Source organism: Vulpes vulpes, chromosome 15 (genome assembly GCF_048418805.1).
Source record: "Vulpes vulpes isolate BD-2025 chromosome 15, VulVul3, whole genome shotgun sequence".
Taxonomy (NCBI): Eukaryota; Metazoa; Chordata; class Mammalia; order Carnivora; family Canidae; genus Vulpes; species Vulpes vulpes.
In genome coordinates, this window is record NC_132794.1 from 51,927,811 (window position 1) to 51,950,251 (window position 22,441).

General features: G+C 42.4%; 1 long non-coding RNA gene across 5 annotated transcripts in view; it reads left to right on the forward strand.

Annotated features, from left to right (window-relative positions):
- Window positions 1–22,441, forward strand: part of LOC112920035 (uncharacterized) — a 235,764-nt gene that overhangs the window by 89,272 nt on the left and 124,051 nt on the right. For 3 of the 5 annotated variants that reach the window (XR_011997376.1, XR_011997375.1, XR_011997377.1), the window contains one exon: window positions 17,343–17,495. The exons of the other annotated variants lie outside the window; for them this stretch is intronic. This is a non-coding gene — a long non-coding RNA (uncharacterized lncRNA). The remainder of the gene's footprint in view (window positions 1–17,342; window positions 17,496–22,441) is intronic. 5 annotated transcript variants of the gene reach the window in all.

Consider the following 22,441-nt stretch of genomic DNA (forward strand, 5'->3'; position numbering starts at 1 on the left):
ACATGTAGATTAGATAACATTTAAAGCCCTCCAATGGCTTTCCATTTAACATAGAATGAAATTGAAATTTTCTGCTGCTGCTCATCAGCCTAACACAATCTGATCTTCCCTCTCCTCTTCCTGTGCTGTTCCGTGCCCGACTGGCTCTTCTCAGCTCATGAACCCTCTTTCAAGAGTTATGATTCACCAAATCCTTTCCGTTTCAGGGACTCTGCGCTGCTGTTCCTTCTGTCTCCCTGCCAGGAATTTTGCACTCCCAGCTATTTGTGTGGCTGGCTCCTTTCCTCCCTAGCACTTATTACAACTAGTAATTATTTTGCTTATTTATCTATTTATTTTATTGTTTACCTCCCACTAGACTATAATAATAGTAGATAACTTTTATAGAGTACTTGCAATGTGACATGTTGGCAGGCAATGCTGTTTAACATGAATTAACTTGTTCATTATAACAACCTTATAGAGTAGGTGCTATATTATCACCTATTTACAGATGGAGGAACTGAGGCACAGAGAAGTTAAAGTATTATGCTGTAGGTCACACAGGCTGGAAGATGGCAGGGCCAGGATGTAAACCCAGGTGGTAGAGCTCCAGCTCCCTGCCTTTCAATTCTATGCTGCGTTGCCTGCATGATGGCATGTCTGCCTTGTTGACCATTTGTACCCAGTGCCAGCACATGTCTGATGCATGGTGTAGTAAGGACAGGTGTCCCAGTTTGATGTAGGTGAGAATCAACCATATCCATTGAACCACTGGGGCAGGGCAGAGGGAGAGAGGAACTACGCAGATGAACTTCCTCCATAAAGAATGCCATAATTTTTGGAAGGGAAAAGTAACTGAGTCAGCCTAGTGTCCAGTACTCAGATTTCTCACAGACAACAACTCCTACTGATCTTGCCTGGGGCCTCATGCAGAGAAGGAGTGTGCAGATTAGTGATAAAAAGATGTTTTATTCACAGATGTGTAATAAAATTGTAGCACAAACTGTATTGTTTTGGGGGCACCTTTAATGGAGGAGATGGGCTTTCTCTGCTTATTTTCTCAGCTCCTCCTTTGCCAAGGAGCACCATCACAAAACCTTTAGGGCACCAGTGCAGGCATCAGAAAGGGGCATCTGTGAACAGTGGAGACTGTGGTGAGGTCAGGTGGAACAGGGAGCTCTTGCCAGCAGAAAGAGTCATGCGTCAGCAGTTCCTGTGCACTTTTCACCGAGTGTGCATGATGTGCATATGCATGTGTATTTGCAGGGCCTTATATCTAACATGAAAAGATGAGGCCTCAATTCACTGGACTTTGAGTTAATATTGTTACTATGACTTCACTGGTGCCATAGCTGGTGAGGCTGGGGAGAGCTTTGTAATGCTTTCACTCTATACACATTTAATGAACATATACTTACTGAACACTTACTATGTTTTAGGCACTATGATAGGTACTGTTGATACTGAATATTAATGACCCCTGGCCTTGCGGAGCTTATAGTAGAGCTTAAATCATAGGGGGATATGGCTATGTAATGTGAATCACAAACATGTGATAAGTTATACTGCAGAGGGAAGTACAGAATGCTTTGGGATTCCCCAGAAAGCAGTACTTACTTCAGACTGAGGATGTGAGGAGGAAGGGCAGAGAAGGTGACGGTTGATCCGAGTCTGGAAATAGAACAAACCTGGACAGAAAGGAAGAGGTGAAGAGGGCCTGAGTGTGTACAGTCTTGGAGGCATGAGAGAGTGTGGGAAACCACAGGCACCAAATATCAGTAGGAGAGTAGGTGTCAAGATGCAATTGTGGGCAGGCTGGTGGGAGCCAGATCATTGGCAATTTGACAGGTTTGGATTTTATACTGGGGCAGGGAGATCCACTGAATTTTTTTAGACAGAGAAATGCTAGTAGTAGATCATGTTTTAGAAAGGCCAGGGTAGAGAATGGCTGGACAGGAACTAGAACGGACATGAGAGGCCAGTTAAGAGGCTGCTGCAGTAATTCTGATGGCAAAGGATGAAGTGAGAATGGAAGCCAGCCAATTGGCTGGAGACAGTGGCGGGGACTCTCGAGAATTTAGGAGGTAGCATACACAGGACCTGGCAACTCTTTGGATGTGGGGTGGGTGAAAAGCAATTTTAACATTATCAGTTTCTCACTTGACTGACTTGGTGGATGGGTGGTGTCATTTCCTTAAACAGGAAGGAGAGAATGAAGAATAATTTGTGTGTGTGTGTGTGTGTGTGTGTGTGTGTGTGTGTGTGATTTCAATGGAGATATCCAGTGGGGAGGATTGTAGAACTGGTATATAGTAGGAACTCATTGTATGTTTGTCCAATTAATAAAGTTGGTAAAGCTTTTGTGGGACTTGATAGAGCCACCCGGTAAGAGTATACAGCCAAGAGATGAAGACTAAAAGTGGTCCTAATTTAAGGCATCGGGGGTGTGTAGGATTCTGAAAAGGAGACATAAGGAGTAGTTAGAGGAGGAGAAACTCCAGGAGAGAGAAGGGACCTGGAGGCACATCTGGGAGATTTCAGAGGGGGTAGGCATCACTGATGTAGAAACATCAAGTAAAGGAGGAATTGGAAAGCTCACATCTAGTTTACAGATTAGGGAGAGATTGGCCAGAAAAGTTTATTATTGACCTTGCACCCTATACCAGGCACTGTAGGATGCACCGCACTTATGCTCACACAGGTGTACCTCAGTTAGGGTTCAGTGGAGTGGTGGAGATTGAACCAGATTGCACTCAGTTGATGAAAGGGTAGTTTATGAGACAAGGGAGACTCAACTAGAGAGCACACTATTTTTTTAATTAATTAATTAATTAATTAATTAGAGAGAGAAAGAGAGAGAGAATGAGCGGGAGTGAGGGGAGGGGGAGAGGGAGAAGCAAGCTCCCTGTGAAGCAGGGAGCAGGATGCAGGGCTTGATTCCAGGGTCCTGGGATCATGACCTGAGCTGAAGGCAGACGCTTAACTGACCAGGTACCCCAAGAGGGCACTCTTAAGGGTAATTAGTTGGTATGTGCCATAAGAAAAGAGATTGAGTGAAAATCAGAGGGATGTTGTCTTGAGGGAGTTTTTCCTTTCTTTTCTTTTTTTTTTTTAATATTTTATTTATTCATGAGAGACACACAGAGAGAGGCAGAGACATAGGGAGAGGGAGAAGCAGGCTCTCTGTAAGGAGCCCAATGTAGAACTTGATCCCAGGACCCCGGGATCACACCATGAGCCAAAGGCAGATTCTCAACCACTGAGCCATCCAGGTGCCCCATTGAGGGAGTTTCTCCTTTTCCTTTCCCTTCCCTTTGCATTCCCTTTCTTTTCTTTTCACTTCCCTCCTTCCTCTCTCTCTTTCTCTATTCTTTCTTTCTTTCCTTTCTTCTTTTTTTCCCCTTTCTCTCCTTCTCTTTCTTTTCTTTCTTTCTTTCTTTCTTTCTTTCTTTCTTTCTTTCTTTCTTTCTTTCTTTCTTTCTTTCTTTCTTTCTTCTCAGGGTAAGGTCTTTGAGAAAGTGGGAAAGATTGGAATGGGAGCTCAGGTGGGAGGACTAATCCTGAACAAGAGGAGGAACATCTGATGGGGACAGAGGTGTGGTTAGGAGTGCAAGCAAAGAGGTGGAGATGGGAGAGCAAGACATGAAAGGGGTTCATTCTTCCCATCTCCATTTTTCTCTTTGGGCAGAGGGTGGGGAGATGGTTAGACAATAGGACTTAGGAAGGGAGATAAAGCTTAGAAATTATGAACATGAGAAATGAACCTGGAACATGTAGAAGGATTGCGAAGCACTGTGAAATGTGGAAGGCTTTTGATTTCATGCTTATCCATCACCCAAAAATGTGTGTGTGTGTGTGTGTGTGTGTGTGTGTGTGTGTGTGTGATTCTCTCTGTAATGGTCCTGACGTGGAATGGACAGGTGGTCAGCGGCACCAACCCAAACTGGGGATTTGCTGAATATGTGTGACAGACCCTTCAAAATCTAACCCTAGGTAGAAGTCGCAAAGATGAGTGAACAACAGCTGCACGCAGACTGCCAGCCCATAGTACTAAAACTTTGCTGAAATAGTAGAGAGTACTTCACTCTGTTGGAAATCCATAAAGCCCAGCTACTATGTCACTGCACTCTAAGAGAGCCAGATGGTAGAGTTCAACCCAGATGGCTGGAAATCCAACGAATGAATGAGTGAAAGTATGAGTGGTGAGGTGACTCCTACTGGGCAGAAAGAATGAAATATAAAGCAATTAAAGGTGTGGAATGTGGCATTCTTATAATTACTTACTATGTACATTAACTTTCTTTGTGGAGGCACACAGATATATATATTTTTTCCTAAACCCTGAGTTTTCAGTTCTGTGATAAAAGAGGATGTAATGAGAGAAGTAACAGAGCCAGGGAAAAGTTACAGACCCAAGGGTGCAGCTGTTGAAGAAGAAACTCCTCCAGCCTAGGGTAGGAATTCATGCAGTGGTAATAAAGGCTGAGGGCACTCCGTTTTTCCGCCTCCCCCAGCTTTTTTGAGGCATCATTAAGAAATAAAATTATAATATACTTAACAGTGTGCAAAATGATGATTTGGTATATGTATATATTATAAGATTTCCATGACCAGGTTAACACATCTGTCATCTTACATTGTTATTTTTTTTTTTCTTTTGGTGAAGATGCTTAAGATCTGCCCTCTTAGCCAATGTCAAATATACAACATAGTATTATTGACTATTGTCACCATGCTGTACACTAGGTGTTCAGAACCTATTTACCTCGTAACCGAAAGTTTGTACCCTTTGATCAACTTCTCCCCATTCCCCCCCACCCCTCAGCCAACCATCCTGCTCTCTATTTCTAGTTTGACTTTTTTTTTAAAGAGTCCACACATAAGTGATGCTGTACAATATTTGTCTTTTCCTGTCTGACATAATCGCTTGGCATCATGCCTTCCAGGCTTGTCTGTGTTGGCACAAATGGCAGGATTTCCTTCCTTTTTAAAGGCTGAATAATATTCCGTTGTGTATATTAAACCATATTTTAAATCGATTCATCTGTCGATAGACACGTAGGTTGTTTTTGTATCTTGGCTCTTGTGAATAATGCTGCAATGAATAAAGCAGCGCAGATATTTCTTTGCGATAGTGATTTCACTTCCCTTGCATATATATCCAGAAGTGAGATTGCCAGATCATATACTATTTTTAATTTTTTGAGGAACCTCCATACTGTTCTCCAAAGTGGCTGCACCAACTTACTTTCCTGCCAGCTGTGCACGAGGGTTTCCTTCTCTCCGCATCCTTGCCAGCATTTGTTATCTTTTGTCTTCTTGATAATAGACACCCTAGCAGGTGTGAGGTGATATCTCATTGTGGTTCTGATTTGCATTTCAGGGAACTCTGGTTTTGATGCTGCTCTGAGCTGTGTTTTATCACATAGTTTAATGTGGGCGTAAGCTGCCATAGAATTTTAGAGCTGGAAGGAATATTTGTGCATTTGCATGCCAATCAGGGTTTGACTCATAGCCCAAAGACAGCCACATTTGCATTCCATCTCATAAGAGACTGACTGCGAGGCCCTTGTGAAGCTTTCTGTCAGTGGTTGGTGGAATCTTCTGTGAGGCTATCTGACCCACCAAGCCCCACTGCTTGCTGCTAAGCTAAAGCCTGTTTTTCTTCTGCCCCACTTGAGATGTACCAAAGTCTACTTTTTGCAGAAGATAGATTCGCCCTAGGTGATTGCAGTGCCTCGTCCTGTCTCCTTCACCCGCACATGAATTTCTATCACAGATAAAGGATAGAAGTAGGATTTAGGTATTCTCTTCAGGCGTGTCAGGTGGGAGTGGCTCCTGTTAAGGACCAAAAGGCTTCTAGCTGGCTCTACTAGCTTTTACATCCTTCTGCACTCCTCACCAGGGAATTGTGGGGATGATGTCATTTCTCATACAAACTCCAAGAAATTGACACTTGTATGTGACTGCCTAGTAAAATGACTTCTGTCAATCATTATCCTTGCCTAATAGCACTGCGACGTTAAGAGCAAACGGTTCCCGCCAAAGACTTGGGATTTTTAATATAGTTAAGTGTTGGTCTGCGGTCAAAGGTTCCCTTCCCTCCCACCCCCAGCTGAAACCTTGTTAATTCTCGGGAGCCCGTCTGAGCTGGAACAATCTGAATGAAGGCTTTTGGGGGAAAGCACACGCTGAACCTGCAGGCTGAGGGGCATTCAGCGGTAGATGGCGCTCTTCCCTCTGGGTCCAGGCCAGTTTGCCTGGATGTGTCCCTTTCCAGGCAGCAACATTTAGAGGCAAGAGACGGAAAAGAGGACCTGCCTGCTAATCCATCAAAAGCCACATGTCACCCCCAGCCTCAACAAATGGATATTTGAGTTTCAAGCAATGATTAGCTGTGTGCGTAGATTAATAAAAAAAATCTAGCAAGCATTGTACATCATAACATCAAGTTTCCATTTTGGCCAAAGTGAAGGTACACCTATTTCTGGAAGCATTCTAGGTGGTCAGAGACGAGACTTCATTGTTGTCTTTTTAAATACATAATTGTCTCAGTTTTCATAGGACTTCTGGCTACCTTTCACGGGCCTGGGGCTCAGTTCCACAACCTGGCCATGCCCTAGTTGGGAGATTCTGTTTTACTGAGCTTAAGCAAGTCTTCATATAACCCTGTCTAGAAAAGTTTCACTATTTACAAAGCCATTGTTCAATACCTGGTTTGAATCCTGCCTCTTCCCCATCGCCCCCATCCCCGCTTTCTTCTTTTTTTCCAGCTGCATCATTTGCTTGTGTCTCTAGCTCTGATATCAGGCAGGGAGTTCTGGGTTAGGGATGATGTCAGACTAGTGGGGAATGAATTGATTAAGAATCCATATTTTTCTATAGATTTTTAGCATTACTATAATATTGATGTCTTGCATCATTGTGTTCCATCCATGTTCACTGTAGAAAAATGAGAAAATGTAGCAAGTAAAAAAAAAAAAAAAAGGTGGCTTTCTGGTATATTTACTTTTAGGCTTTCTCTGTATTTTTCTCCCCTCTCTCTCCTTTCCACTTATAATGCAGGCGCACACGTCTACACAGGTGGAGGATGTCAGGGTTCTGGCAGGAAGCAGTAGCACAATGCCTGGGGGCTATTTACAAAGGTGTGGCAGGGTTTAGGAAAACTGATAAAGCACCCAGGAGCTCCGGTAAGGAGCTGCTAGTAGCCTTTGCCTGAAGACCCTGAACCAGGAAGGTTAATGAGTGGTTTGCATCTCCTCTTGCCCTTTCACTTCCAGTACAGTTCCATCCGTGCAAGGCCCCAGCAGAGGCTCTGGGGACAAAGGAGAGTGAGGTCTGTGTGTTTATTCTGTGGGCTCCCCCCATGCTAATTTACCAGGGGTCACTGGGTGGCTCCACTGAAGGCACAGCTGCTGTTCTGGGCAACTTTCTTCATGCAGATCTTTCTCGGAGTTCTGGGGTCACCTTGCCCTTGCAGACTCCTTGCTCTTACTAGCTCCTGGGTGTTCCTCTATTCCTTATTCATTTCCCTGCACTCCTGCTTCTGTAAACAGTTGCTTCATCAAATTTTTTTCAATTTTTTTCAATTACCTGGCTTGAGAGTTTTTTTTTTTTCTGTCTAGAACCTGATACTCCTTTTTTTTTTTAAATTAACTTTTATTGGTGTTCAATTTACCAACATACAGAAAAACACCCAGTGCTCATCCCGTCAAGTGCCCCCTCAGTGCCCGTCACCCATTCCCCTCCAACACCCGCCCTCCTCCCCTTCCACCACCCCTAGTTCGTTTCCCCGAGTTAGGAGTCTTTATGTTCTGTCTCCCTTCCTGATATTTCCCAACATTTCTTTTCCCTTCCTTTATATTCCCTTTCACTATTATTTATATTCCCCAAATGAATGAGAACATACACTGTTTGTCCTTCTCCGACTGACTTATTTCACTCAGCATAATACCCTCCAGTTCCATCCACGTTGAAGCAAATGGTGGGTATTTGTCGTTTCTAATGGCTGAGGAATATTCCATTGTATACATAGACCACATCTCCTTTATCCATTCATCTTTCGATGGACACCGAGGCTCCTTCCACAGTTTGGCTATTGTGGCCATTGCTGATAGAAACATCGGGGTGCAAGTGTCCCGACGTTTCATTGCATCTGAATCTTTGGGGTAAATTCCCAACAGTGCAATTGCTGGGTCGTAGGGCAGGTCTATTTTTAACTCTTTGAGGAACCTCCACACAGTTTTCCAGAGTGGCTGCACCAGTTCACATTCCCACCAACAGTGTAAGAGGGTTCCCTTTTCTCCGCATCCTCTCCAACATTTGTGGTTTCCTGCCTTGTTAATTTTCCCCATTCTCACTGTAGAACCTGATACTCCTATCTTTCATCAATTCTCATTATTTCTCAGCCATTATATTTTGGTTATTATTTCTATATGATTCTCTAATTTCTCCCTTGGAATTATAATGAGAAAGATTTTTTTTAACTTTTTCATGACTCTTAACTCATGGAAACATCTCATCTCATGAAAACATGAGTTGTTTTCCATCTCTTTATCTTTCATTGCTGTGTTTTGTTTTTTTAAAGATTTTATTTATTTATTCATGAGAGACACACACACAGAGAGAGGCAGAGACAGGAGGAGGGAGAAGCAGGCTCCCTGCAGGGAGCCTGATGCAGAACTTGATCCCAGCACCCGGGGATTACAGTCTGAGCTGAAGGCAGATGCTCAACCAATGAGCCACCCAAGCATCCCTCATTCCTGTGGTTTGGATGTTTTCCTCACATCTGTATTCTTATCAGCTGTCTCCAATCTGCTCTCTTACCTGTTGAATTTTACATTTTCACTTCTAGAAGTTCTATTTGGTCATTTTCAAATCTGCCAGTTCTTTCCATGCAATGCCTATTCTTTCCTTAAGGTTTCAAGTCTTTTTATTGTATCAGTTGAAACATGATTATTGAAACAGTCCCTTTCAGGTTGTCATATTGAGGTGGTTTTAGAATATAGGTGAGGTTTGTGGGGTGAGGTCCGGAGCTGACAACCAAGAAAGAATTCTTGAGACTTCTTTGGTGCAAAATGGTAGTTTTATTAAAACACAGGACAAGACCCTGGGGCAGGAAAGCTGCTGCCCCAGGCTTGTGAGGGATTATATACCTGGGATTATATACCTGGGAGTTAGGGTAGGTAAGGAAAAGGGAGGTTTTCAAAATAATTTTTGTATGCTAAAGAGGACCTACAAGATATTGGAGGCCTTGCTATTGTCAAGTTATTGTCTCTAGTAAAGCATTAACTTAAGATAGTTGGGAGTTTCCTTCTGGAAGTCCAGTTGTTGATAAGAATTTTTTTTTTTCTTGTAAATCTTGGAGACATTTTGTAAACTGAGGGGGACTCAGGTTTATAGGACTATAATCTCTATAAGTTAACTATTTGTTCTTCCTTTCCCTTAGCTTTAGGGCAGCCAGGAATGCCTGAGGAATATCACATGGATCCCACCTGAGGGGATAGGGGGAACGGGTTGTAGGGTGTCAGCTTGTGCTTTGTCCTCCCCTGGCCTTCCCATTGACCACCCAAATCTTTCTGTTTGCAGTGACTGCTGATTCTGCTTCATGGTGACCCCCTTTCTCCTGTGCTCTGGAATTTTAAATTTTGAGCTCATTTTCAGCCAGAATGTATTTATTTGTGTGTGTGTTTGTGTGCCTTAGAATGTTTTGTATGTTTTAGGGTTTAGAAGGTTTGTTTCTAAACAGCTTGGTGTTTGCTTTTGCTGGAAGTCCCAGGGGTTTCACCTATGTGGAGCCCATATTTACATAATTTCTTGGCTGGAGATTCCTATACTGTGTGGTTTTTATGAATCCAGACCCCCCACATACATGTGTAGACTAGGCCGGGGGCTGCTGTTTCTATTTGGGTATCTTTTCCCCATGTACAGTGCACAGACCAGCTTTCTTTAACCTTCCCTGAGCAGGTGAGTGGATCTTATGTCTTGTCCCACTTCACTGAGGGATAACTCTTTATGAGTCCTGGCTTTAAAGGGAGATTTCAATTCCTCCTCCCTAAATTGTACATTCTGAGACTAAGTTTCTTGCTCCTTTGTGGATGTTAATCCCCTGCCCTTATTCATACGCTTAATTGCTTTGGTTTTGTGTTCCTTCCTTTCTGGCTACTGGGGATTTTCCTTTCCTTTCAAGCTCAGCTTGGTATAAATTTCTTTTAGTTCTTTGCCCAGCATTTCTATGAATTTTTACTAAGGTAAGGTTCCATGCTTGCTTTCCAAAGTGTCCCTGTATACAGTTCTGTGACTTGCCTTTCTACATAATCACATTTTGATATGGAAAGATGGCTACTCCACGTAGCTTTTATCTTTAATGACTATATGGCAGAAAGAGTTCGAAATAGAGGTTATAAAGGGCTATCTTTAGAATCACATTTCCTGGGTTAACAATTACTATTAGATTATTGACTAGTTCTGGAACTTAAGCAAGTTATTTGAACTCTTTATGCCTCTATTGTCAGGTCTAGGAAGTGGAGATGATAATATATCTTTCTTGCAGATTTCCTAGGGAGGTTGTAATGAATTATTATGCATTTGGTGGCTTAAAACAACAAACGTTTTGTCTCACAGATCTGGAGGCTGGAAGCCTAAGGTCAAGGTGTGAGGAGGGCCATGCTCCCTCTGGAGGTTCTAGGGGAGAATCTGTTCCTTGTCTTTTCTAGCTTTCCGTGGCTGCAGGCGTTTCTTGGCCTGTGGCTGCATCACTCCAATCTCTGCCTTAATCTTCACCTTGCCTTCTCCTCTGTGGTATTCATCTGGAACTCCCTCTGTCCATCTCTTATTGTGTATCTTGATTCCCATGTAAATCATACCTGATGCTGGGCTTAGGGAAATAGCTCGCTCCTGTGGCCATTGGTATGTGTCTCAAGCAGGCACTGGTCTTTGATTCCCAACAACGTCATACATTTACTCATTTGTTTAATCCTATAATACATTTAAAACAATTTCAGAATTGCTGTGCCAATACCTATACAAGAAACAAAGATATTATAAGAGTTAATGGGGGTCTCAGTTGGTTAGGTGGCCAGCTCTTGATTTTGGCTGGTCATGATCTCAGGGTCCTGGGATGAAGCCTTGAGTCAGACTCCATGTTCAGCAGGGAGTCTGCTTGGGCATTCTCTCCCATTCTCCTTCTGCCCCTTCTCCTGCTCACTTTCTCTCTTTTACTGTAAAATAAATAAATCTTAAAAAAAAAAAAAAAAGAGTTTAGGATTTGTTTGTAACTCTTGTTATCATTCCATTTTACCCAAGACTGGGGGACTCACAAATATTCCTTGACTTATGATGGGGTTATGTCATGATAAACCCATAGTAAGTTGAAAATATCATGAGTTGAAAATGCATGAAATACACCTAACCTACCAAACATTATAGCCTAGCCTAGCCTATCTTAAATGTACTCAGAACATTTACATTAGCCTATAGTTGGGCAAAATAATCCAGCACAAAGCCTATTTTATTTTGTCTTATTTTATTTTTTTTTTAAGTAGGCTCCATGCCCAGCATGGAGCCCAACGCAGGGTTTGAACTCATGACTTGAGATCAAGACCTGAGTTGAGATGGAGAATTGGTTGCTTAACTACCTGAGCCACCCAGTGCCCCTACAAATCCTATTTGATACTAAAACACTAATAGCTCATGTAATTGATTGAGTATTGTACTGAAAGTGAAAAACAGAATGGTTGCACAGATACAGAATGGTTGTAGGTTTACCTTCGTGATCACATGGCTGACTGGGAGCTGTGGCTCACTGCCCCTCTCCAGCATCATGAGAGAGTATTGTACTGCATATGGCTACCCAGGAAAAAAAAATCAAAATTTGAAGTACAGTTTCTACTGAATACATTTCTCTTTTGCACCATTGTAAAGTTGAACAATCGCCAGCTGAACGATCACAAGTTGAGGACCATCTGTACCGTCAAATACTGTGCTCATAAGTTACTTGGATTAGTTCTTCGTTTTGATTTTATCTCTACTGTGGTTGTAGAACTCACTTAAAATACAATTTGTTTATTTGTTTTAGCTTGGTTTTAGGTTTTTCTTTCCTCTATCATTGTTTGTTTCATTTTATTTTTTGAATATTAACATGATCCCATAAATCAGAACCATACCAAAAGGTATACTTGGAGAGGTGTCACTCCCTCTTATATGTCTTCTACTCTGTTCTCTTGCCTCACACCTTGTAAGTAATCAGATTGTTTTCTGTTTTATCTGTCCTATGTTTCTTTTTTGGTGAAAAAAAATATATATATACACTTTTTTATTTCTCTTTCTTACACAAAGTATGTTCTTTTGCATTTTGGGAAGATTTTCTTAATGGGAGAGGCAAATAAGAAAGGATAAGTTACCACCTTCACTATTTTCAGATTTATTTTTTAAGATTTTATTTATTTGAGAGAGAGACAGAGAGAGAGAACAAGCACAAGCAGAAGGAAGGGTAGAGGGAGAGGGAGAGGCAAACTCTCCGGAACAGGGAGCCCAAATCGGGGCTCCATCTCAGGACCCTGAGATCATGACCTGTGCCAAAATTAGATGCTTAAACAACAGAGCCACTCAGGTACCCTGTTTGTTTGTTGTTGTTGTTTAAGTTCTCCTTTTTGGCTTCTCTCAATATATTTAAAGGGTAGAACTGATCATCTGAGCTGGGGTGAATTTTAATGTGCACATGAATCACCTGGGCTGACATAGTAGGTCTTGGGTGGGGCTAAGATCCTGCATTTCTAATATGCTGCCAAGTGAGGCCAAGGCTCCTGGTTTGGGACCACATGTTAGTAGCTGGCCCCCAGACAGCATGTGGGTGTGACTGCATCATGGGGGTTTCCCCTGGCACTCAGTGAACCTCAGACCATAGTTCCCAAAGTAGCTTTTAGAGCAAATACACATTTGTCTGAACTGGTCGGTTTAGTTCAGAAAAGGAGCTAGTTTTTATATGACTGATGCTTCACTTTGGGGGTGGTGGTGATAGTATGCTGGAGGAGATAAACAGGAAATGTGACTTCATATTTTGATGAAATGTAAAATATCTTTCTTACTTATTTTCTCCTCCTATTTCTCTGTTGCCTTTCTTGTCCTCTATCCAGTGGCTTAATAAGCTGCTTGTTTTGTTGTGTTCTTACAGAGGTTCAAGTCCTTTGGCCAAGGATGTTAATTATTGAGTAATATACCAACTTTGCTCTAAAAGGGTAAAGGTAGAGCATGACCTGTGTTGTGGTGTACTATGACAAAGGGGATACTGTTTAAACCCAGGTACTCAGGGTAATCTATACTCTGGCTCCCAGTAATGGAAACAAATATGGTAGTGTTTTAAAATGCACATTTTTCAGACCTTACACTTCTACCTTCTCATACAGGCACTTGGTTCCTCCTCATTTTGGGGAGTTCTTGGATCCCATCTCACTTGTATTCAGGTTTAAGCCTGTTCTTGCTCATTTCCTCCATTTCTTTGGGGGTTTGACACCCACATCCTTTCCATCACTTTCCTCTCTCCTGGTTATCCTCCTATAAACCCCACTCTCCTACTTTATACAGGCAAAATAAAACAGAAAATCTTGCATATCAATAAATAAGGTCAGCAGCCCACTAGTTTTGCAGAGTCAAACACTACTCTAGTTTGCTATTATGACATTGAAAAATTGAGCATTTCATTTAGTCCTAGCTTTCAGTTGGGTAAAGTTGTGTCCAGAAATGTACTGAGCATGCCTATGTTTCATTCTAGGAAAGAATGGCAATGACTGTTCTGGGGTTATAGCTTCTAATTAGTGAAACTACTTTAGTACTTACTACCTCCCTCGACAAACCAAAAGTCTAATTTATAATAAGAGCCTTTGCCTTTTTTACTCTGGAATGAAGCTTAAGTAGCTAACTAGACTGATTCCTCTCTCACTGCATGAGGTTCTTTAGTCCTTACTGGACAATAGTCATAACCTAAAATCTATTACATGTAATTTCAACATCATTTAGCACAGCTGTCAATCTGTGAAAGCAGAACCCACACACTGAGCTTCCATGGAGACCAAATCATCTTCCTTCTAAATAGGTCATCTGAACGGTTGGCTGGAGGTCACTCGGAAGAGAGCACAGGGGAACTTTGGTTTGTATCCCTTTGTTCCTGGCTACTTACCTTCTCATAAAAATATGTCTTCAATTTACAGACATAGCAGGATAAGCTCCTTCAGCAAGTGCAAATATTTACTTGGGAGAGGAAAACAAAATAATGTCTGAACCAGGGCTTTCATTTTCTGTTCAACTTTGATGTTACCTTTTTATTTGAAGTCCACGGAGAATAATAAATTGAATTCCTTTTGTAAAAGTGAGGCATGGGAAAGGTTGGATTAAAATTCAACTCAGTTTGGAAATTAGTCGAGGAGAAAAATGCAACTGTTCACTAATAGAATGCATATGGTCTATACATTATTTTTTAAGCATCATCTTTTTTTTTTTTGGCAGCATATTGGGGAAGAAATTTTATGTATGTATGACCAAGTTGCTGATTGATGGAGTTCATGGATGGCTTTTTTGAAGTGAGAGCAATCTAATCCTGGAGCCACAGAGCCACTCCTAGATGTCACACTAGATCTCAGCTGTCAATATGCCACCTTATTTTATTGCCATTTTCTTTTTTTCTTGGCTTTCATCCGTTATTGTTCTTCAAATAGCTGGACCAAGCTGTAGCATGTTGTGAACACATTTTTTTCTACAGATATAACTGAGGACGGATGTCACATGTCTGTGAAGGTTACTTTTAGGGAACTTTGTCATTTAAGGATATGTCCAGGGAAACTTTGTATGCACTGGAGTTACTTATACCACGTGGCTCTTGGAGAGTAGGTCTTGTGGAGGTTAAGTACTTTTGTCAAGCAAAACCCCATTTTTCTTTAAAGTGAAGGGATGTGAGGGAATGCCAGGATAAAAAGCTATTTAGGGCATCTAATGAGATTTCATTTTGTAGCTGTAGTAAAAAAACAAACAAACCCACAAACACCTTGGGATTTTTGGGTGCCAAACTGTTTGCATCCATGTGACTCTGAGCTTCAATGCATATGATCACTGGCATGTAGAAGATATCAGATAGTTGCCCTGAGAGGGATATACAGTGTATGTGCTGAGGCTGTGAGCACCCTGGTGTGCGGGCCTGCCTGGCCATGTCCACAACCCTGTGGTGACGGGCCACAGGCTGCTGACTTTTTTGAGTTTATTTGCATGAGGATGTGTGTATTTGTCTCATTTTGCGTGAGCTGTGTTGGTGGTGGGAGATGGGGAGAGGGAAGACAAGCAAGAGAGGAGGATCCACCCTTGACTAGAGCTGAAGCTGAGGGAGCTACCTTCAATGACAGAGCCTCCAGGTCAAGGGAGCAGTGCTGGTATTCTCCTAGCTCAGAGGATGACATGGTGGAAAGAAGCATCTTCCCATTTGTGTCTGAGCCATGGCATGGCTCTGGCACAAGGACAGTGGAAAGAAATGTGTCCTTTTGACATTTAGAGGGTTTGGCAGTGTCAGGAACAAGGAAGATTATGCTTTCAGTGTGGTCTCATTGTGGCCATGGCAGCAGAGATGGCAGGAAGAGCTGCTTGGGAAATGATATGCAGAAGGGGGACTCAAACAGGAGGGGAAGTGCATGGCCAACTCCACAAGGTGATCACAGCTGACAGACTGATCTCTACATATGTGTGAAGCCCTCTCAGCAGGCCTGGAGCAGTAGCTGGGGGAAGCTTGCAAATGGCTGGAAAACTAGAGCTAGAAGCCATAGGGTTAGAACCATTGAAATTTGGGTGTTTCTCATGACTCTACACACAGTCTAGTGGAGCTTGGGGAAATTCTAGCTGTATCATGCAATGTTTTCTTTTTCCTAGCAACTTAACAATGACTAATGCTAGGATTAGGGAGACTTATTCTCCAGGATGGATAGAAATCACAAAGGACCAACAAGAGTCATCACAACGTGTGAGGGATACTTCTATGGCCCCCCTCACATCCTCTTAGCTCACCGTTCTACTGTAGTTGTTGCTGTGGTAACCAGCTCTGCTCAGGTGTAATCGGACTGCACCTAACTTGACTGAACCATTTGTCACTTGCTTTATGTCCCGGGGCATCTCTGCTACCATCACCTGGGCCTCCTGCAAACATTTGCTCAGTCATTCTGACAGCCAGCCATGCACTGGAAAGTATGAGGTAGGTAAGCTCCCATAAGTAATCCTTGATCAGTGGGTAATGGGAGCATGTGGATATCTTCTCTCATCTTCTGGCCTTGGGGAGACAATTCTGAGGTACTTTCTTTCTTTTAAAGATTTTATTTATTTATTCATGAGAGACATAGAGAGAGGCAGAGACATAGGCAGAGGGAGAAGCAGATTCCTATGAGGAGCCCAATGCAGGACTCAATCCCAGGATCCCAGGATCATGCCCTGAGCCAAAGGCAGATGCTCAACCACTGAGCCACCCAAGTACCCCTCTGAGGTACTTTCTACATAGCCCTTCAGACTGTCCCCAGTGGAGGGGATCCCTAGTTGCTGAAGAGGGGCCCAGCTCAATAACACTCCTTATTTTGACTTTCCTTCCTTTCCTTTTCAATTCTTCCTGGAATTCTTCCTGGCCTTTCCATACCCACCTCTGTTCCCAGAAGTCCTTGCATCAAATTCCACTTTTTGTTGGAACCCAGACTCAGAGAGCTCTACCTGCATTGGAGGTTCCCTTAACTTTCCCACCAGTGACATATCTGGAAAGAGATGAGAGTGAGGTTGGGGGAGGGAGGCTGTTCAGTTTCCAGTTGATAGCAAAAGCCTGTCATTGTCAAACTTAGTGAGCATTTAATATTCCACTACCATCTAGGGACCATTTTTATTCGGAAATCACTAAGACAGGTCCTGCCATTAGCAAGCTCACAAATCATTTGGGGGAGGCAAACATGTTCATATCTTACAAAGTAAAAAATGCTAAAGGAAGGATTAGCATGCATTAAGAGTGTAAAGAAAGGAACGGTTAATTTTGACTGGGAGTGGGAGGTGTTGGGATCAGGGAGGCCTCCACAAAAGAGAAAGCATTTGATCTGGACCTTCAGAGATGAAAAGACTATTGAAGATAGTGAATTGAAGGGTTGCAGAAGCTTAAAAAGAATCTTACTAAAATGGAATTGGAGTGAGCTTTACTGTCTTCCTAGCTTAAGGGGCAGAGACCTACAGCCCTCCTTGGCCCTAATTCCTCTCCCTTTTGTTCCCCTAAATAGTGTTGTGATTGCTCTCCTACAATCTGCCTTCTCAGAGAAATCCTGCATTACCTTTTCCCTTTGTATGCTTTCTCATCTTTTCTATAGGAGAGAGTCAGAGCTATACTTCGCTACCTTGCCTGTGCTTGCTATGGAGGCCTTATCTCTGGATGCTGGACACTGGGAGAAGACTTAATGGTTCTGAGGGGTCTGTCTCCTACCAAGAACTGGGATCACCTTAGTCCACATGGGGCTTTACAGGTGAATAATTATTCGAGTCACAAAATTGCTGGGTGCAATATTCAAGCATAGCACTTTAACCTTGAGGGTGGAGAGGTTACCTTTCCTGTCCTGATTCTGTCTACATTGCTGATCGTGAAATGTTACTTCTTAGATCACTGAAGGGTGGTGAACAGGGATTCTTTTTCTTTCTTTCTTTCTTTCTTTCTTTCTTTCTTTCTTTCTTTCTTTTCTTTTCTTTCTTTCTTTCTTTCTTTCTTTCTTTCTTTCTTTCTTTCTTTCTCTTTCTTTCCTTCTTTCTTTCTTTCCTTCTTTCTTTCTTTTGAATAGGGATCAGAGATGCATTTATTTCCTCAAATGTAGAGACCTAGAAAGAATTCTACAACTTGGCCTCAGAAAGGGCAGGCTGGTGGGAAAGGCAGATGACTAGTGGGGCAGGACCACATTGTGCTCCTCAGTCCAATTCTCTGCTGATAACCTGACTCAGTCACCGTCTAGTTGTCTGTACCTCTCCATCTCTTTCTCTCTCTTTTTAAAATATTTTATCTATTTGAGAGAGGGAGCATGAGAGAGAGAGCACACAAGCAGGGGGAGAGGCAGGCAGAGGAAGGAGGAGAAGCGGGCTCCATGCTGAGCAAGGAGCCTATGTAGGACTCTCTCCCAGGATCCTGGGATTATGGCCTGAGCTGAGGCAGATGCTTAACTGACTGAGCTACCCAGGTACCCCTGTACCTCTGCATCTCATTGACATCCAGATGATGAATTTTTGAGTTTTAATTTTCCATCAAGGGAAACAGAATACTCTAGGACATCCTGTCTCATCAGATCAAGTTAGAGATTATTAATGATAGTACTTAATTCTGTTAAGTTAATTGATCTTGCTGTGAAGAGCAAGGTCCAGATCATTGGTGGGCAGTTTAAGGTAGATGGAGAAGCAGGTATGACAGGCATCTGTCTTGCTATCTCTAGTTATCTGGCCACCAGACACATACCCTTTTTCTTAGATTTACAAAGATCCCCTACCTGGCATATTCTATCATTTGTGTTTCTGTAAATACTCACTTCATTTCCAACATATAGGCAACCCAAAGGCATACTATCATTCAGGGTTCCAAGGGATATGGGTGATCTTTCAAAATGATATAGTTTGATAGCATTCATTTATAAAGGGACTATTTATAATAGTTTAGGTGAGGAGAACCATCAAGGGTAGTGCAGTACCCTAGAGCTTGTATCACCTTTTGTTTTAAAGGGATGGGAAGAGGAGATTGTTTTTGAGATCTTTAAGAACTAAGAATCATATAGAGTCAACTCCACTGAGAGGATCAATGACTTCATACTGAGGGACCATGGTTAGCCTGAAGCAGCCCTGCAGAGAGAAATAATTTCAGGGAAATAATGATCTTGCTCTGGCTGTGTTCTCACATATATCTCATGTTGGGGTGCTCTCCATTGGCCAAACTAACCAGAGCCAGTGGGCATACAGCCCCGTTTATGTACTGTGTATAGGTCAGCTTCCAGGCAAGGAGCTGGGTGAAGAGTAGATGTGGAGGGGAAATTGGCGCACACACACACAGCAACTATATCACAAAATATCTCAAGGTCAGTGTAGGAATGTTTATCAATCTCTCCATCTACAAGCTACCATTGCCATCCATTCCCTCTGGCTTCATTGTGACCCTACCTAGCTATTGTTGTTCAGTATTCTACTGCTTCTGGATAAAACTGAGGTGTGACAAGCACTCATTGCAGGTAGTGTGGATCAATCATAGCTCTCTTTTTCACTTAGCTTGGGCTTGGCACCAACATCCCTCTTAATACAGTGGGCTTGGCCACCAATCCCAAATAGGCGGGAGTGATTTGAGATGAAAAAAATTTGCCATTCCTTGTCTATTTAGTATACCTATCGCCTACCTACTTCATATACAACAATAGAGGGCAAGCCAAAATGTGATCGAGACAAGCAAAATGAAATAATCACTCTCATTTTTTAAAAGGGAAAAGACAAAAACAAGAATTAAAAAAAGCCCCCTTTTCAGTCCTTGTATGTTCTGGCAAGAAATACAAATGGTGACCACAACTCTTGATTCTAGAATTAGCCATGCAGCCACAATTGGCACTGATGCTTTTCTCCATTGGTACTGTTGCTAAACTGTTATTATTTAACATCTACAGTGTCCTGGACACTGTGTTAAATACACAGTGATCTCAATCCTTACATCAATACTCGTTGGAAGTTACTTGTTTTCTCCATTTTATAGAGGAGGAAGCTGAGGCTTAGTAGGTTAAGGAGCTTGTACCAAGTGATGAGTGATCAGTAGAAATGACATTCAGACTCATATTTCTCAGACCCTAAAGCCTATGCTCTTCACCTTTAGAAAATATGACTTATCCTTCAATGATTCTCTTGTCTTTGACCAACAATTCTGCTCTCTGGAAAACTGGTGAGGTCACCACTCCTCCATCCCTCACTCCACAACTTAATAAAAGCAGTTAACTTCTGCCTGGTTCTCCAGGAAGAATAAACACTACTGTGTTTATGCCTTTAATCCTTATATCTTCCATGCATATGTGTGAAGGGCCTGAGGAAGCTCGTACTGTATCATACTTCCACTAGATACTCCCACCCAGAAACTTGAGGAATTCTCTAGAGGAGAAAGTCAGGCAGCAGGCTAGTATCATCTCACCCTATAAGATGGATACTGGCTACAACATAGTTAGATGTAGTATTACGTAAAGAAGGCTAAGACTTTCTCTGGTTAGGCTTTATTCAACAGATATTCAGTGATTTCTATGTATCAAATGCTGTGCTGGATGCTGGAAATATTAAAATGAACAATGCATTCCTGCTGCCTTCAAGATATTGAAAGACATTGGCATAGTCTGGAGTTCGGCAGTGCATGTTTTCAATGTCATTTGCCATTGGACAAGGTTAACTTCATTCAGGAACACATTCAATACCTCTGGCCTCAAGTGACCAGTTTCCTTATTGCTCCTCTCATCAGCAGTTGTTGACTGGGATCTCTTTTGAATGAACTGCTCTAGTCACTTCTGTATCAAAATGTTTAGCTGGGTCTTGCTAATATTGGTCATGCCCTGCTTGATTGCTACTTCCCTAGTGTGATGGTCAACATCTCTTCCAGGCATTTAACATACTGAATAGAATACAGACTGGAAAATCAAGTATTCTGAGTTTAGATCTCCATCCTGCTATTTACTCTCTGTGATTTTCTGGGCAAATCACTTTCACTTTCTGGGCTCGACACCCTTAGGTGACAATAGCTTCTACAACCTTGCAGCTATCGCAGATACTCATAAAATTTTCTGGAACCAGGGTATGTCACACGTTTTAGCAACATCTGTTTTCCTTGACAGGGAAGTCTTTCTGTAGTTGCTTTACAGCTTTATTGCCTCCTGATGGGCTGGCCAATGTCAGAGTTTATTTAGATGCTTACTAGTCCTAGTGTGGTCTGTGGAACAGGAACATTGACATCACCTGAGAGCTTATTAACAATGTGGAATCTCAGATCCTAGCCGGACCTGCTGAATCAGAATCTTCATTTTTTAAAAGCTCCCCAGGTGATTGTTCCTTACATTAAAGTTTGAGAAGCATGAAGCCCAGTGCACATGGGAATCATATTGATTCCAAGAACAATTAAATCAGAATCGCAGTGGTTGAGTTCTGGGCACTCAGATGCTCAGGTGAATTTTAGCATGCAGCTAGAGTTGAGCATCTCTGAATTGCCTCACACAGAGTGGAAACATTTTGTGTACAATGGGAAAAGAAGATGGCCTTTAATTCAGCCAGGGGAAGGATCAGGATGGAGAGAGCCCTCTGAAGGCAATGCTTGAACTGCTTAGAGAACACATAAGGTGAGCTAGGCAGAGAGGAGTGAAGGGCATTCCTGGTGCTCTGACTCCAGGGGAGGATGCTGCCAGTTGGCATGGCTGGAGCGTGGGGTGAAGGGTGCTGCAGGAGATGGGGCAGGGGCCTCCTCTGCTTTGCTTGGGACAGTGGGTGGGGGTGGGGTTGGGGTGGGGAGATGCCTGAAATGGTTGTTTTAAGCAGAGAATGATGTGATTAGATTTGCATTTTAGGAAGCTCTCTTTCAGCAATGTAGCAGATTGTTTGAAGGTGGAGGAAAATGAAAGCAGAGAGAACACTCTGGGGACTCTTTCAAATAAGCAATGTGTCAGAAAGAATGGAAAGGAGGAGAGAAACTGAGAAATACTTGGTTGGTGGCTAATGCTATGAAAGAATACAACGAGGGAGTGATTTAGAATGATCCCAAGATTTCAGATGTGGTGTGGGGATGGTGGACAGTTCACCAAGAAAAGATATAAAAACCAGGAGACAGAACAGGCTTGAGGTGGGAGTAAAGAAAAGCTGAAAGGAGGAGATGACCAAGGCTTTCACAGGTGTAAAAAATCTTACAACTTATTGCCTGTGAGATGAACCAGTGTAGATATCAAGGCTCAGGGGAACTGTGTGGCTTAGGAATGCAGATTTGAGAATTATTAGTAAATAAAAAAAATAAATGTATGTAGCATTTTGTCTATTATGGCCTGAATTATCCTCTATTTGTTTCTGATATATTTATCACTCCAGGAGCTCAACTGTCTGTTCTCTTAACCGATTCTTGGTGCTGCTTTGTTTTTCTTGAGGACGTTGCTTAGAATTGTTCTAATGTAGCACTGAGGCCAAAGACCATGGGGGACACACCTGGAGTAAAACCCAAAAGTTATGTTGGATGATTCAAGGGAGGAATCGGGAGAGCAGGGGCTGGTTCTAGAATGGATGGTGTTAAAAAGCAGGGGCATTCAGTGACTAGGTATCTTCTTAATACATTTTTTCAGAGGCCAGTTGATTATAGGTGGGCTAGGAGTTCTTATTGGGAGAGAAACTGCAGTCTCGTGTTAATCAGAAGAGGGGGTGTTTTGTCATTGTTGAGATTGTGGAGTGGCCT